Below are 12,151 nucleotides of genomic sequence, written 5' to 3'. Positions count from 1 at the left end.
TTTGGGAGAACAACAACATGCCTTGATAGTAAGCAATGTACTGAGCAACTGCAAGGGATGATCGATAGGAGATAACACACAATCTGACAACATTTATTATACATTGTTAAAGACAGAGGTACAAACATGATGTTTAAAATTGGTATGAAAGAAGATAGTTTATATAGTCAAGTTAAGCTAAATCTGTTTTGCAAAGGTGTGTTTTGCGCCATTCTAAATGTCTGACTTGAGGGCAGTACTCCATTTGTAATTGTTGAGACATTGCTAAGTGGAACTTACCAGACGCCACCAGGGATTCCAGTCAAGCCTTCAGGATGTAGGATCAGCAAGACCTTCGCCTCCTAGGAAAAGAGTTGTAATGGGGGTCTTGGAGAATCACCACCAGTCCTTTGGGACTGCAGATGATGCTTAGAGGCCAGGGAATGGACACTCCCCCACAGGTCATTCCACCTCTTCCTAATCTCTTCCTGTGTGCATAGATTGTTTGCTACAGCATTCACTCTGTCAACTATTCTAGACCACATTTGCATTCTCTAGGAAATGGTGGTATTGTTTACTTGTGTTCCAAACAATTGTAGTTCTACTCTAAGGATTTCATCCACCATGACAGTCAACTCTTCTTCTGTGAAACAGGGATTTCTCCTTTCTCCCATTGTGATTTTTTTATAAAAATATTTCAAATTCACCAAAAAATAAGAGTACTGAAATAAAGTCAAATAAAAAAAAAACAGAGCGAGAGGAAAACATAACAAAGAAAAAACCTGTCTCCTGGCTAGAAAATGCTGCATGAATGGTGATCTGCAGTGGAATGGAAAAAGCTCATGGTCTGAAATGGAGTATCTTTTATAGTGTCTTTTGCAAGTGTTCACAATTGTCCCATATACAGCAGGTGTGGGATACTAGCATCCAACCAACGGCCACAGTCATTGTACTATACTGCATGGGTCCCGCGATGGACTCCACACAATCATGGGCCACTGAAACACTACCAGTACAACTGTGTGATCTAAGCAGGCTTAGCTGGATCCCGCCGTCAAGATGGCGACGGGGGCCACATGTCAGCTTTGGAGTCACTGTGTCAGCTGCTGGATACAGCTTGCGTGACGGAGTAGACTTTCTTTTGCCCTTCTTCTGATCAGCCCCAATACATCTAAATACTACGGGCACAACGCAGTAGACCTAACAGTCTTTTTGGGCCCACCACCGATGCAGCTTGGTGGTGATAAATCAATATCCATTTCAGGCGCTTAGTTGATACTATGAAAAATATCTTAAGGGACTGAAAATTGAGAGATACAGCTAGCAGATGTTTCAAGGGGGTAACTTGTAATACAGAAGGAACCAAGAACTAAGGGTAAATCCTGCAGAAGGTCATTCAGTCTGAAAGGAGGATGAGTCAAAAAGAATCCCATGAGAAACCTAGCAAGCAATATGCTAATAGTTTGCTGAGCTCTGCAGGGTTCCCTGAATGCTCTGATAGTGGCCCAGAGACCTGTCAAGAAAACTGGAGATAAGCTCCTAGTCTTTTCCGGTAGACAAATGTCTAAAGGCTTGAACAACACAAGCAATTTTTTCTGAACTTCCTAATCATTTCAAACCCAACTGTTCATCTGCCACACCAAGAAGCACATTCTCTGCAGATAAAACATCAAGAGGGGAGGAGATTGGAGAAGAGGCAGACTTACTAGAAAAATCAATGCAGATGAGTCCTGTCTCAGATGAGTCAGCCATAATTGAGGCCAAAAGTGGACAATGAGAATGATCTATTGACTGTCCCAGCAGCCATTAGTCAGGTCAATGCATCCATTGCCCACGCACTCTTTGAGTGGAATCAGGTGCCGAAACCTATATCTACAAAATATCTGTAAACAGTTTCACCAAGGTGTGTTGAATCTGACAAATTACCTGGAAAAACATCTACCAGTACAGGCAGACGTTATTGAATTAAATAAAGACTCGGTAAGTCTACTTGAAGATTATCTACCCCCCTTGTGGGGATTGCTTTCAGGCCTAGCAGAGGCTCTTCTGCCTACATCCCTATCTGAAAATCCACACCTACTGTATTCCTGCATTTCGTACTGCATTGTTAGTTCACAGAGGACATGGCTGTGGTGTTGTCTGTTAACAACAGAATAACTGTCCAAAATCAATTCCATGGATAAATGAAGGGCTGAGAGGACATCACATAATATTTTCTAGTTGGAGTAGTGGACTTTTTTTTGTGTCCTTGAGATGAAAGTGGACTGAGGGTTGCAATCAAAACCACACCTTTAGGAGTCCACTGTCAGGACCACAGGCTCCTGTGATAATCAAGCAAATCCTTCTATAGTTGCCCTGGAGCTAACCACCAGAGCATCTCACAAACAATGCTTGTCAACACTGTAATGCTGTTGTTATTCTGTAGAGATGGAGAGATGGAGGACCCCACCACTGGAAAATGTGTCTGGATGTCAGACTCTAAAGTAACCAAGGCCATGGTACTGTAAACACAGTGGAAGAATCAGGAAACTAGAAAGTGTAACAAAACAAAATCTCAGAATCATTCTAAAACATTCAAACCTTTCTAAAAACAAATACTGCTCACCATGTCCCGTTGCACTGTCATCCATCTCCCGGCAGATGCAAACTGCCTGACCAGGAGAGACATCACATTTGATTGGAAAGTGTCCACACAAAGGAACATAGGCCCCATTATAGTCCCACTTACCGCCATGCCGACTGCCGCCAACATACCACGACCGTGGCAGTATACCGCTACCCATACTATGACCCACACATAGCAATCTGTCACTATACAGACACAAACACAAGAATGCCATCCCAAAGGTCAGTGATAAAATGGCGGTAGCAAAACCCACACCGTTACGCCAACAGAACTACAGCCACAACATTATGACCCACGATTCACTGCACCGGACATTCAACAGCAGTAAACCATTGGTGGTACATACCGCCGCACTCAAAATACACACACACATACAAAACAACACCACATTGGACAATTCAAAATACACACACCTGACACTCATACACACACCACACCAACACACCCACAACACTATAAAACACACACACACATTACCCAAAAACCCTTTATGACTACTAACCACTGCCAACAGAGAGAGTCACACCAAGAGCACCCATAGAACCAGAGCCACAGAACACTATCACCCATACACCATCCACGCACCTCACAGCACACACCCCAACACATCACCCCACACACCCTCACACACACCACTCACACTATACCCATGGCACCACAAAGACACCCCAGGTTCTCAGAGGAGGAGCTAAGGGTCATGGTAGAGGAAATCATCCTGGTAGAGACACAGCTATTCGGATCACAGGTGCAGCAGACATCCATTGCTAGGAAGATGGAGCTATGGCGAAGAATCGTGGACAGGGTCAACGCCATGGGACAGAACCCCAGAACACGGGATAACATCAGGAAGAGGTGGAACGACCTATGGGGGAAAGTACGTTCTGTGGTTGTAAGACACCAGATAGCTGTACAGAGGATTGGCGGTGGACCCCCACCACTAACAACATGGGAGGAGCAAGTCTTGGCAAGGCTACATCCTGAGGACATGGCAGGAGTAGCAGGAGGACTGGACTCTGGTAAGTCAATTCTCTATTACTATCACCCCCACCCACCTGCATGCCATCACATACCCACACCCCTACCCTCACCCCCTTCATCCCACCACCTTGCATAAACCCCACCATCACAACCCACCCATCCCAATACCCAGCACTGCATGCACCACCAATGCATGGACATCATTCACAGCCCTGCATGGATACCCAATACCACAGCATGCACACTAGAGAGAGTCACCTAGCCCACAAAATAACTACTCACACAAGGCACAGCTGACAGGGCAGTCACAACCATGCACAGCAACACACCCATCAACAAGATGTCACACGCAGAAAAATAACACTGCATTTACATCCCCACAGGTCCCACACCCAACGTCACCGGAGAGGAGGTGCCACCAACAACCAGCCCCCCCCCAGAAGAGGTCCACAGTGATGACAGTGGCTCTGCTCGCCTGGATCTGGATAACCAACCTGGCCCATCAGGAACCTCTGGACAGTTGGTTACTCAGCGACAGTCCCATACCACCACAGACCCTCCCCCCTCAGGAAACACCGCAACAGCACCAACCCAGAAGGCCCATACCTTTGTCCCCAGGACACATCAATCAGCGGTGTGTCCACCACTATAGGGACTCCAGGACACCCCACAAACACAGGACGATCAGGGACCTGGGGTCAGTGGCAGTGGGCACATAGTTCACGGGATGGAGGCACAGGACAACAGGGAAACTGGGAGGACTGCTGTGGAGAGGGGGAGGACAGGCCCAGGAAACGGACTCTCCATGAGGCACTCACCAACATCCTGGGAGCAAACCACCATTCCCAGGAGACGATGGGCCAGAAACTGGACAAGTTGCAGGAGACCCAGCGGCTGCAGGAGGGACAGTACCTTGGGATCAGGGAGGACATGAGGGACATCCACACCACCCTGGTCACTATTGCAGGGGTGCTGGCAGACATGGCCAACACCATGAGGGAGGCAGTAGCACACCAGCAGGCCCCTGACACTAGCCACACCGATGAACAGCCCTCCACCTCCACTGATGCTAGTGGACAGGAGGCCCGCCACAGGAACAACAGGCCACCAGCACCCCTCCCCCTGCAGAAGGAGAACCACCCCGCAAATGATCCCTGCGATCCAGGCAGAAGCCGGAGAACATTGCCAAGATCCCCGCCAGGAAATAAGACTCTCCTGATAGTCACCCTTGTGTCCCACTCTGTCACCCTGTCCACCTTGAACTGCCATTGCTCCACTTCCTATGCACCCTTGGACAATGCACCTGTGATACAAATAGAATGGACTTCTTCCTGGACTTTCCTCCACCATCACCCTAGCCCATTGAACATCCCCATTTACTTTTCAGCAATTAAATAAACACCTTTTGAAAAAATACAAGTATGTAGTATGTGAAATGATTTAAGTATGTATTCCTTTAACAATCTGTAGACATTGCAATTATACTGAACAGTAATGTATACACAGAGTGGGGCACAGATACCTTTGAATAGACATGTCAAAGGGTACAGTAAGTGGCCATAGTAGTGGGAACAGCAGCCTGCCAGTGGAAATTTACAACACAAAACTGCAATGGAAGGTAAAGTTACAGTGCCTTACCTGTGTATCACTGGAAGTACTGTTGAATGATAGATGTTCTGTTGTCCACGTCCTCATTCTCTGCCTCCTCTTCGTCACTGTCCACAGGCTCCACCGCTGCCACATGCCCATCTCCAGCCTCATCCTCCTGCAGAAAAGGCACTTGGCGTCTCAAGGCAAGGTTGTGCAACATGCAACATGCCACGATGATCTGGCACACCTTCTTGGGTGAGTAGCACAGGGAACCACCTGTTAGATGGAAGTGCCGAAACCCGTCCTTCAGGAGGCCAAAGGTCCGCTCTATTATTCTTCTTGTTCGCCCATGTCCTCATTGTAACGTTCGTCTTCCCTTGTCCTAGGATTCCTCACTGGGGTCAGTAGCCATGAGAGGTTGAGGTAACCAAAGTCACCTGCTAATATCGAGGGATTCCTTTTAGCCAGACACTCACCCTTAGGGCCAACACAACACCCATATACCAACATCCACCGGGTGGGGACCATGGGCATCATATATGGGATGCTGCTATTTCTCAGGATAAAGGCATCATGCACAGAGCCAGGATACTTTGTATTGTATTGTATTGTAATCGTATTTATATAGCGCTTACTACCCCTGACGAGGCATCGAATCGCTTTTCGATGAGTAGCACGCTACTCCGGAACCCAACACGAATTAGTGATGTATTAGTATCATTTAATAATGAGTACAGTTTTAGTATTATTATGAGTTAATTTGAGCCGTGGATATGAGAGTTTGTTAGTTAGATTGACTGGAGTAATGGAGGGGTGGAGGAGGAAAGAAATCCAGAAGTGTTAATTGGGAGTATATCCTTCATTTACTCAACCCAAAGGCTTGGGATGAATAAAGGGGGGTGGAGGGGGAAGAGTATGTGGAAGGGTTAGGGAGAGCATAGTAGCAGGGTGAGATGAATGCAGGAGAATTTAGTAGGGTTGTGTGGGAGGTCACAGAGGTAGAGTGAGGTTTGGTGAGTTAGATGTGGAGGTGGAGGGAAGAGCTTAGGCAGAGATATTTAGGAGATGAAAGTGGTCTAAGGGATTTGGGATGAGTCAGAGTGAGAATGGAGGATAGTTTGATAGAGACATGACATAAGAGTGATGAATAGATAAGTGTGATAAAATGAGAGCAGAAATTCATAGATATTTAGTATAACAACCCAAAAAACCAGGAGCCATGCAATGATCCACGAACATGCCAAGCACAGAAACAACATATACACATACATACACATATATATATATATATATATATATATATGTATATATATATATATATATATACACACACACACACATGAATACACACACATATGCACATTCAATACATAATTAGAATCATGGGTAAAAAATATGTAGTCAGACAGGTTTAAAAGAGTGTGTGTATATTTTATTGTTATGACAGTAGCAATACATATTTTCCAAAGAAACTATAAATAAATAGAAATATACATATAATCTGAAAAAAATATTTATCCACATAGGCATATGCAGTTCATAGTTGTTTGAAAAAGGTGGTTATGAAGGAAAGAGCCAACTCTTGAGTAGTTTTCTGAAAACAAGAAAGTTATCTGTGGCTCTTATAGTTGGGGGTAATGAATTCCATAGTTTGGCTGCTTGGACGGAGAAGGATGTACCACCTACAGTCTTTTTCTTGTATGGTGGTGTTCTAAGGCGGGGTGCCAGTCTTGAGCGGAGGGTTCTTTGTTGGATGTATTTGGTAATTTTCTTTCTGATAAAAAGCGGTCCTGTTCCATGTATAGCTTTGTGGGTGATATAAAGCAGCTTGAAAGTGCATCTTCTGGCAACGGGTAACCAGTGTAGTGCTCTCAAGGCAGGGGAGATGTGGGCTTGCGGCTTTATATGTAGTAGTAGCCTGGCTGCGGAATTCTGGATACGTTGTAGTTTTTTCATAACAGATAGAGATGATCCATGGTAGAGGCTATTGGCATAATCCAGTTTGGATAGTACAAGTGAGATAGTAGCTTGCACCTTGTGTGGAAATCCGAGGTGGGGGAAGATGCGTCGTAAAGTCTTTAAGGTGATGAAGCTTGTGAGTGCTAATTTGTCTACTTGGGCATTCATAGTTAGCTTGGAATCCATGGAGATTCCTAGGTTTTTAACTTCCTTGGATAATTGAGGAGGTGGTCCGAGATCGTCAGGCCAGACGCACAGAGGGTCATAATTTTTCCAGTCACCACATATGAGTATTTCTGTTTTGGAGGTATTTAGTTTAAGATGGCTCCAGGTCATCCACTGATCAACGGCTCTGAGGCAACTGAAGATTTGTGAGTTTTCAATGTTTTTGGGGTCTTCTAATTGAAGTAGTATTTGTGTATCATCTGCATAGTTGTAGCATGTGAGATGGAAATCATTGATCAGTTCTGGTAAAGATATCATGTAGATGTTAAAAAGCAAAGGTGAGATGATTGACCCTTGAGGGACCCCTGTTTTTGTGAGGTAGGGTTCGGACGAGAAGGGGGGGCGAGAGGATGATATTTGCTCTTTTTTGGAGATAGGAAGTAATCCAGTTGAGAGCAATCCCTTGTATGCCGGCTTCGTGGAGTCTTTGAGTTAGGGTGTCATGGTCCACCGTATCAAAGGCAGCTGAGAGGTCCAAGAGAAGTAGTGCAGCAACTCCATTTCGGTCGACTGTGTTTTTAAGATTGTCCCAGATTGCCATGAGTGCCGATTCAGTGATTCTTCCTGTCACCACACAAGTCCCCAAAAGTATGCAGAGTTTGGTATTTCTTACAGTGATCTATGTGAGAAAATCCATTAAGAGGTCAGAAAATATAGTATTGTATGTGGACTTCTGCAGGTAACAAGTCAATGGAATGTGGGGTAGGAGACTACGGGATTAACCTATCTGTGTAGTGTACCGTGGATTTTCAAGTATTAGCATTCACTGAGGAGTAGTTTATCTATGAAGACTTGTATTGTCAAAGTACTATTCTGACAACCTGGGAACAACTGCCTGTAACGTCACTCACAACTTTTTTCCTGACAAAATGGTTTAACATTCATAAAACTAATGGGAGGTTAGTCGTGGCCAGTCCAGCCAAGACATGAAGCCTTAATGCTCAGTATGTGGTCTGCTAATTAGCCCCAATCTGGGTCAAAAATCTGACATCGAGCTAACTGGCGGTGTCAATCAGCTCCCTTCAATATGCCTTGGGACCCAACACCAACTTGGGATGACTGGACAGGCCGCAGCAGCGATCCCCGCGGTGCCAGGCTTAATGACAAGTGAAATTGTACCGACTGCCGTGTTGGACAGACTCTCACAACCCTCCTGGTGATGCTGGAGCAGGGGCAACGCAACCTCATTGCGTGCCCAGAAAACACAGCAGGCTGCTGTCAGAAGGCAGACTTCTGAGACCACTAGGTGGATCTTACTTCGCAGCTCCCACCCCACTTCTACTACTACCCTGCATCTGCACCAGACTGTGCGAACAGGGTTGCTCCCACCCCTGACCTAAATGGGTCCTTTCTACTATCTGCGAGGACATCCTGGGAACCTCAGGACCCCCACCTGGTCTCCCCATTACCAACCCCCACAGATAGGCACAGAGTGAGAGGGGCACAATGCACACCTGTGGTCGGTTCCCATACTCACTACACACCTCTGACAACCCTTGAGCCCATCAATTCCACCCTCTTTGCGCAGCTCTTGAACCTGCATCCGCCATTCCTAATCTGCTCTCCAAGGCCACTCAGCATGGACAGCTGACCATCACTCAGTCGACAAATCCAACATGAGCACCTCCGCTCCCCTTCTTAACCTCCACTGACTAACAACTGCCTAGTTCTCCAGCCCCCATCCTGTTCTCTCTATTAAATACTCCCTGGGAGTCGCCCAGCAGTATTAAAACGGGTAGGTAGCGCTCCACAGCTTCGGCTTAGTCGTGGGATAGGCGGACCCAACTTCTATCATCCCTGGCACACAATTGCAAGAAGCCACCTCCCAACTTCCCATGTCAGACAAATTGGACAAGGCGGCGTTGGCAGCTATACAACACTCCAGGGTCTCCATGGAGACCAGATTAGGTTCCTTAGCCACTGAGCTCATCTTCCTGAGGGACGACCTCCAAAAGGGCTTGTACAGGGTTTCAGGTGGTGAGAAAACACTCCAAACTCTACAGCCATTGGTGACAGCCAACCAATCCACCATCCAGTACCTACAGGACCGTGTTTAACATTTAAAGGACAGAGCTGAGGACTCCCATAGGAGCAACATTCGTAACCTGGGACTGCCTGAGGAGATTTGAGGGCCAGGAATCTTTTGCATACCTGCCAACCTGTTTCAAATCTTTCACCATTTGATTTTACCACCTTCCCCACAGAGGGCCCATAGTGTTGCTATTTCATGCCTGGCACTGGGAGTCTCTACACTTCAGAAACCACAAGGTAATTTTCCATGCTGCCAGATCAGCAGGCTCGTTCCGGGTGGAGGACAAGACAGTCATGTCAGATTACACCAGAGCAGTATAGCACTAACCCTCCTAGTGTCTGGAAGTCCAACGCAGTCATTGCCAAACACTAGTACAATATTCGCTGCTCCAGCCCACCTCCAGATCGTCTCCGATGGCAGCAACGTCTTTCACAGAAAAACTGAAGCCTGGGATTGGGCCAAAAAACACCATAGACGGTTGACATCAAACCACACAGGACATGCACCAGGCTCCTCCAAACCAGAAGGCAATCAAAGAGGCATACAATGCCCTAAGTCCCCTACCCGGCAAACTCCCCTACCCTGGAGCAGATCATCGAAGACTGGCAAAGAGCCATTCAGACCAAATTCCCCTTAGAAGCCAATGCTATGCCCACAGATAAGAAAGGGCTGCATATCTTCACCTCAGACAATTGTCACCCTTCCATCTGATTACTCGGTGGGGATCCCAGACTCCTCCCCTGGTGACAAGTCAAAACATTCGGTTACTCACTACCATGCTGCTTTCATTGCACTTACCTGCTCAAAGTTGATGTGTACCATGTTACTGCTTGGCCCACCCATATGGCGAAGCCCATCACCACCCACATACTCTGCTTGATCCCACTGTGCCTCTCACCGTCTGCCATTGCAGTCCCACCTTTTTTGTTCTTCACTGCACACCTTAGAGGCTCTGGGGCACTTGGAGGCTCGCACCAGGACTGATATGACAACTCTTACAGCACAGGGCACTCGGGACACCACACTCCACCCAGACACCTTGCCACACCCTCAAATTACACAACAATATTTTTTACTATGAATTGTTTGGACGCACTGCCAACTGCAGTGGTCCCCCACTGTTTAAGTTTATCCCTTTTCACCACAGTTCTGAATGACTGTTTCCTCACCCTCAATGTCAGAGGCATGCACACCGCCAGTAAGCGCTATGCAGTTTATTCCTATATCAAACACCAACACGCACAGACAGCCCTTCTTACGGAAGCAATGAAGCACCTCCACAAACGTTGGCGTGGCCTGATATAGGCAAAAGTATACTCTGCGTATGAAGGAGGCTCCATGCTTTGCATTCACATGGGAGATGTACTGGTCCGCCAGGTACACTGTCTGAACATTCATCGAGTGAAAGCTCTTTCGATTTCTGAACACCTGTTCATTTCTCCGGTGGGGGGGGGACAAATGCAATATATGTACCCTCAATAGACTCAACAATGTTGGGGGTATGCCCCATTGCATAGAACTCAGCTTTCACTGTGGCCAAATCCTCCACCTGGGGGAATACGATGTAGATGCGCATGTGATTTAATTAGAGCAGACAACACTCTGGTCAGCACGTTTGAGAACATTGGCTGGGACATTCCTGCTGCCAAGGTCAGTGTCACTTGGAAGGAGCCAGTTGACAAGAAATGGAGTACAGATAGGACTTGCACAAGAGGGGGGATCCCAGTGGGCTGACAGATAGCTGAGATCAAGTCTGGCTCCAATTGGGCACCCAGATCTTGGATTGTGGCCCTATCAAGTCTGTAGGTGAGGATAATGTGCCTGTCTTCCATTGTTGCCAAGTCCACCAGGGGCCTCTATACAGGGGGATGTCTCCATCTCCTAATAATCCTCAACGGTTGTAATCAGACGGTCCCCACTGCCGTGGACATGACCACTATATCCTATCTGTTTACTCACTTGCTACCTGAACTTCAATAGGAGAAAACCTACACTGCAAGTGCTGCTGTGACCTGTGTCTGGAACCGACCATGGCTCGTGTGACTGGGGAAAGGACCTCTGCCTTCACCGCTGCGGAGTTGGAGAGACTGGTGGATGGGGTCCTATACCAGTACCAAATGCTGTAAGGGCCTCCAGACCAACAGGTGAGTACACTGTGAGCATGATGCATGGGGAATGAATGCATGGAGTGCTGTGTGTGAAGGCCTCATGTAAAGGGGGGTGTTTGAGGGGTCCTAGGAAGCGTTCTGCATGTATGGTGGGCAATATATGTGCGTAAGGGGATGGGAGGGATATGGTGGGCCATGAGTGTAACAAGCCGGGCGGTATGACTGATACTATTTTCTATTTGTATTTTTCTGCAGGTCAGCACCCATCAGAAAAAGGGTATATGGTGCACCCTCTGTCGCAAACGGTGGGAGGACCTGAGATGCTGGGCAAGGAAGACAGTGGAGGCCCAGCTGGGGATGGCCTCCCAACGAGGAAGCGGTGCCCGTTGAACCCTGACCCCCCTGATGTTCTGCCTACTGGTGGCGGCATATCCAGAGCTGGATGGGCACTTGAAGTCATCACAGCAGCCTTAAGGGGGTGAGTACTGTTCCTAATATACTACTTGCACGTGGAGTTGTGGTCTCTAGGTGGGGGATGTGCACCTGTTGGTGCCCCTAAGCCATGTCGGACAATGCTAGGTAGGTTCCATGTTGGGCAGGGGCTGATGCACTCCACCCCCAAACAAGCTAGTGGGCATCCACTACTGGGCAGGG

This window comes from Pleurodeles waltl, chromosome 2_2 (assembly GCF_031143425.1).
Source record: "Pleurodeles waltl isolate 20211129_DDA chromosome 2_2, aPleWal1.hap1.20221129, whole genome shotgun sequence".
Taxonomy (NCBI): domain Eukaryota; kingdom Metazoa; phylum Chordata; class Amphibia; order Caudata; family Salamandridae; genus Pleurodeles; species Pleurodeles waltl.
This window is presented reverse-complemented; position numbering follows the sequence as displayed.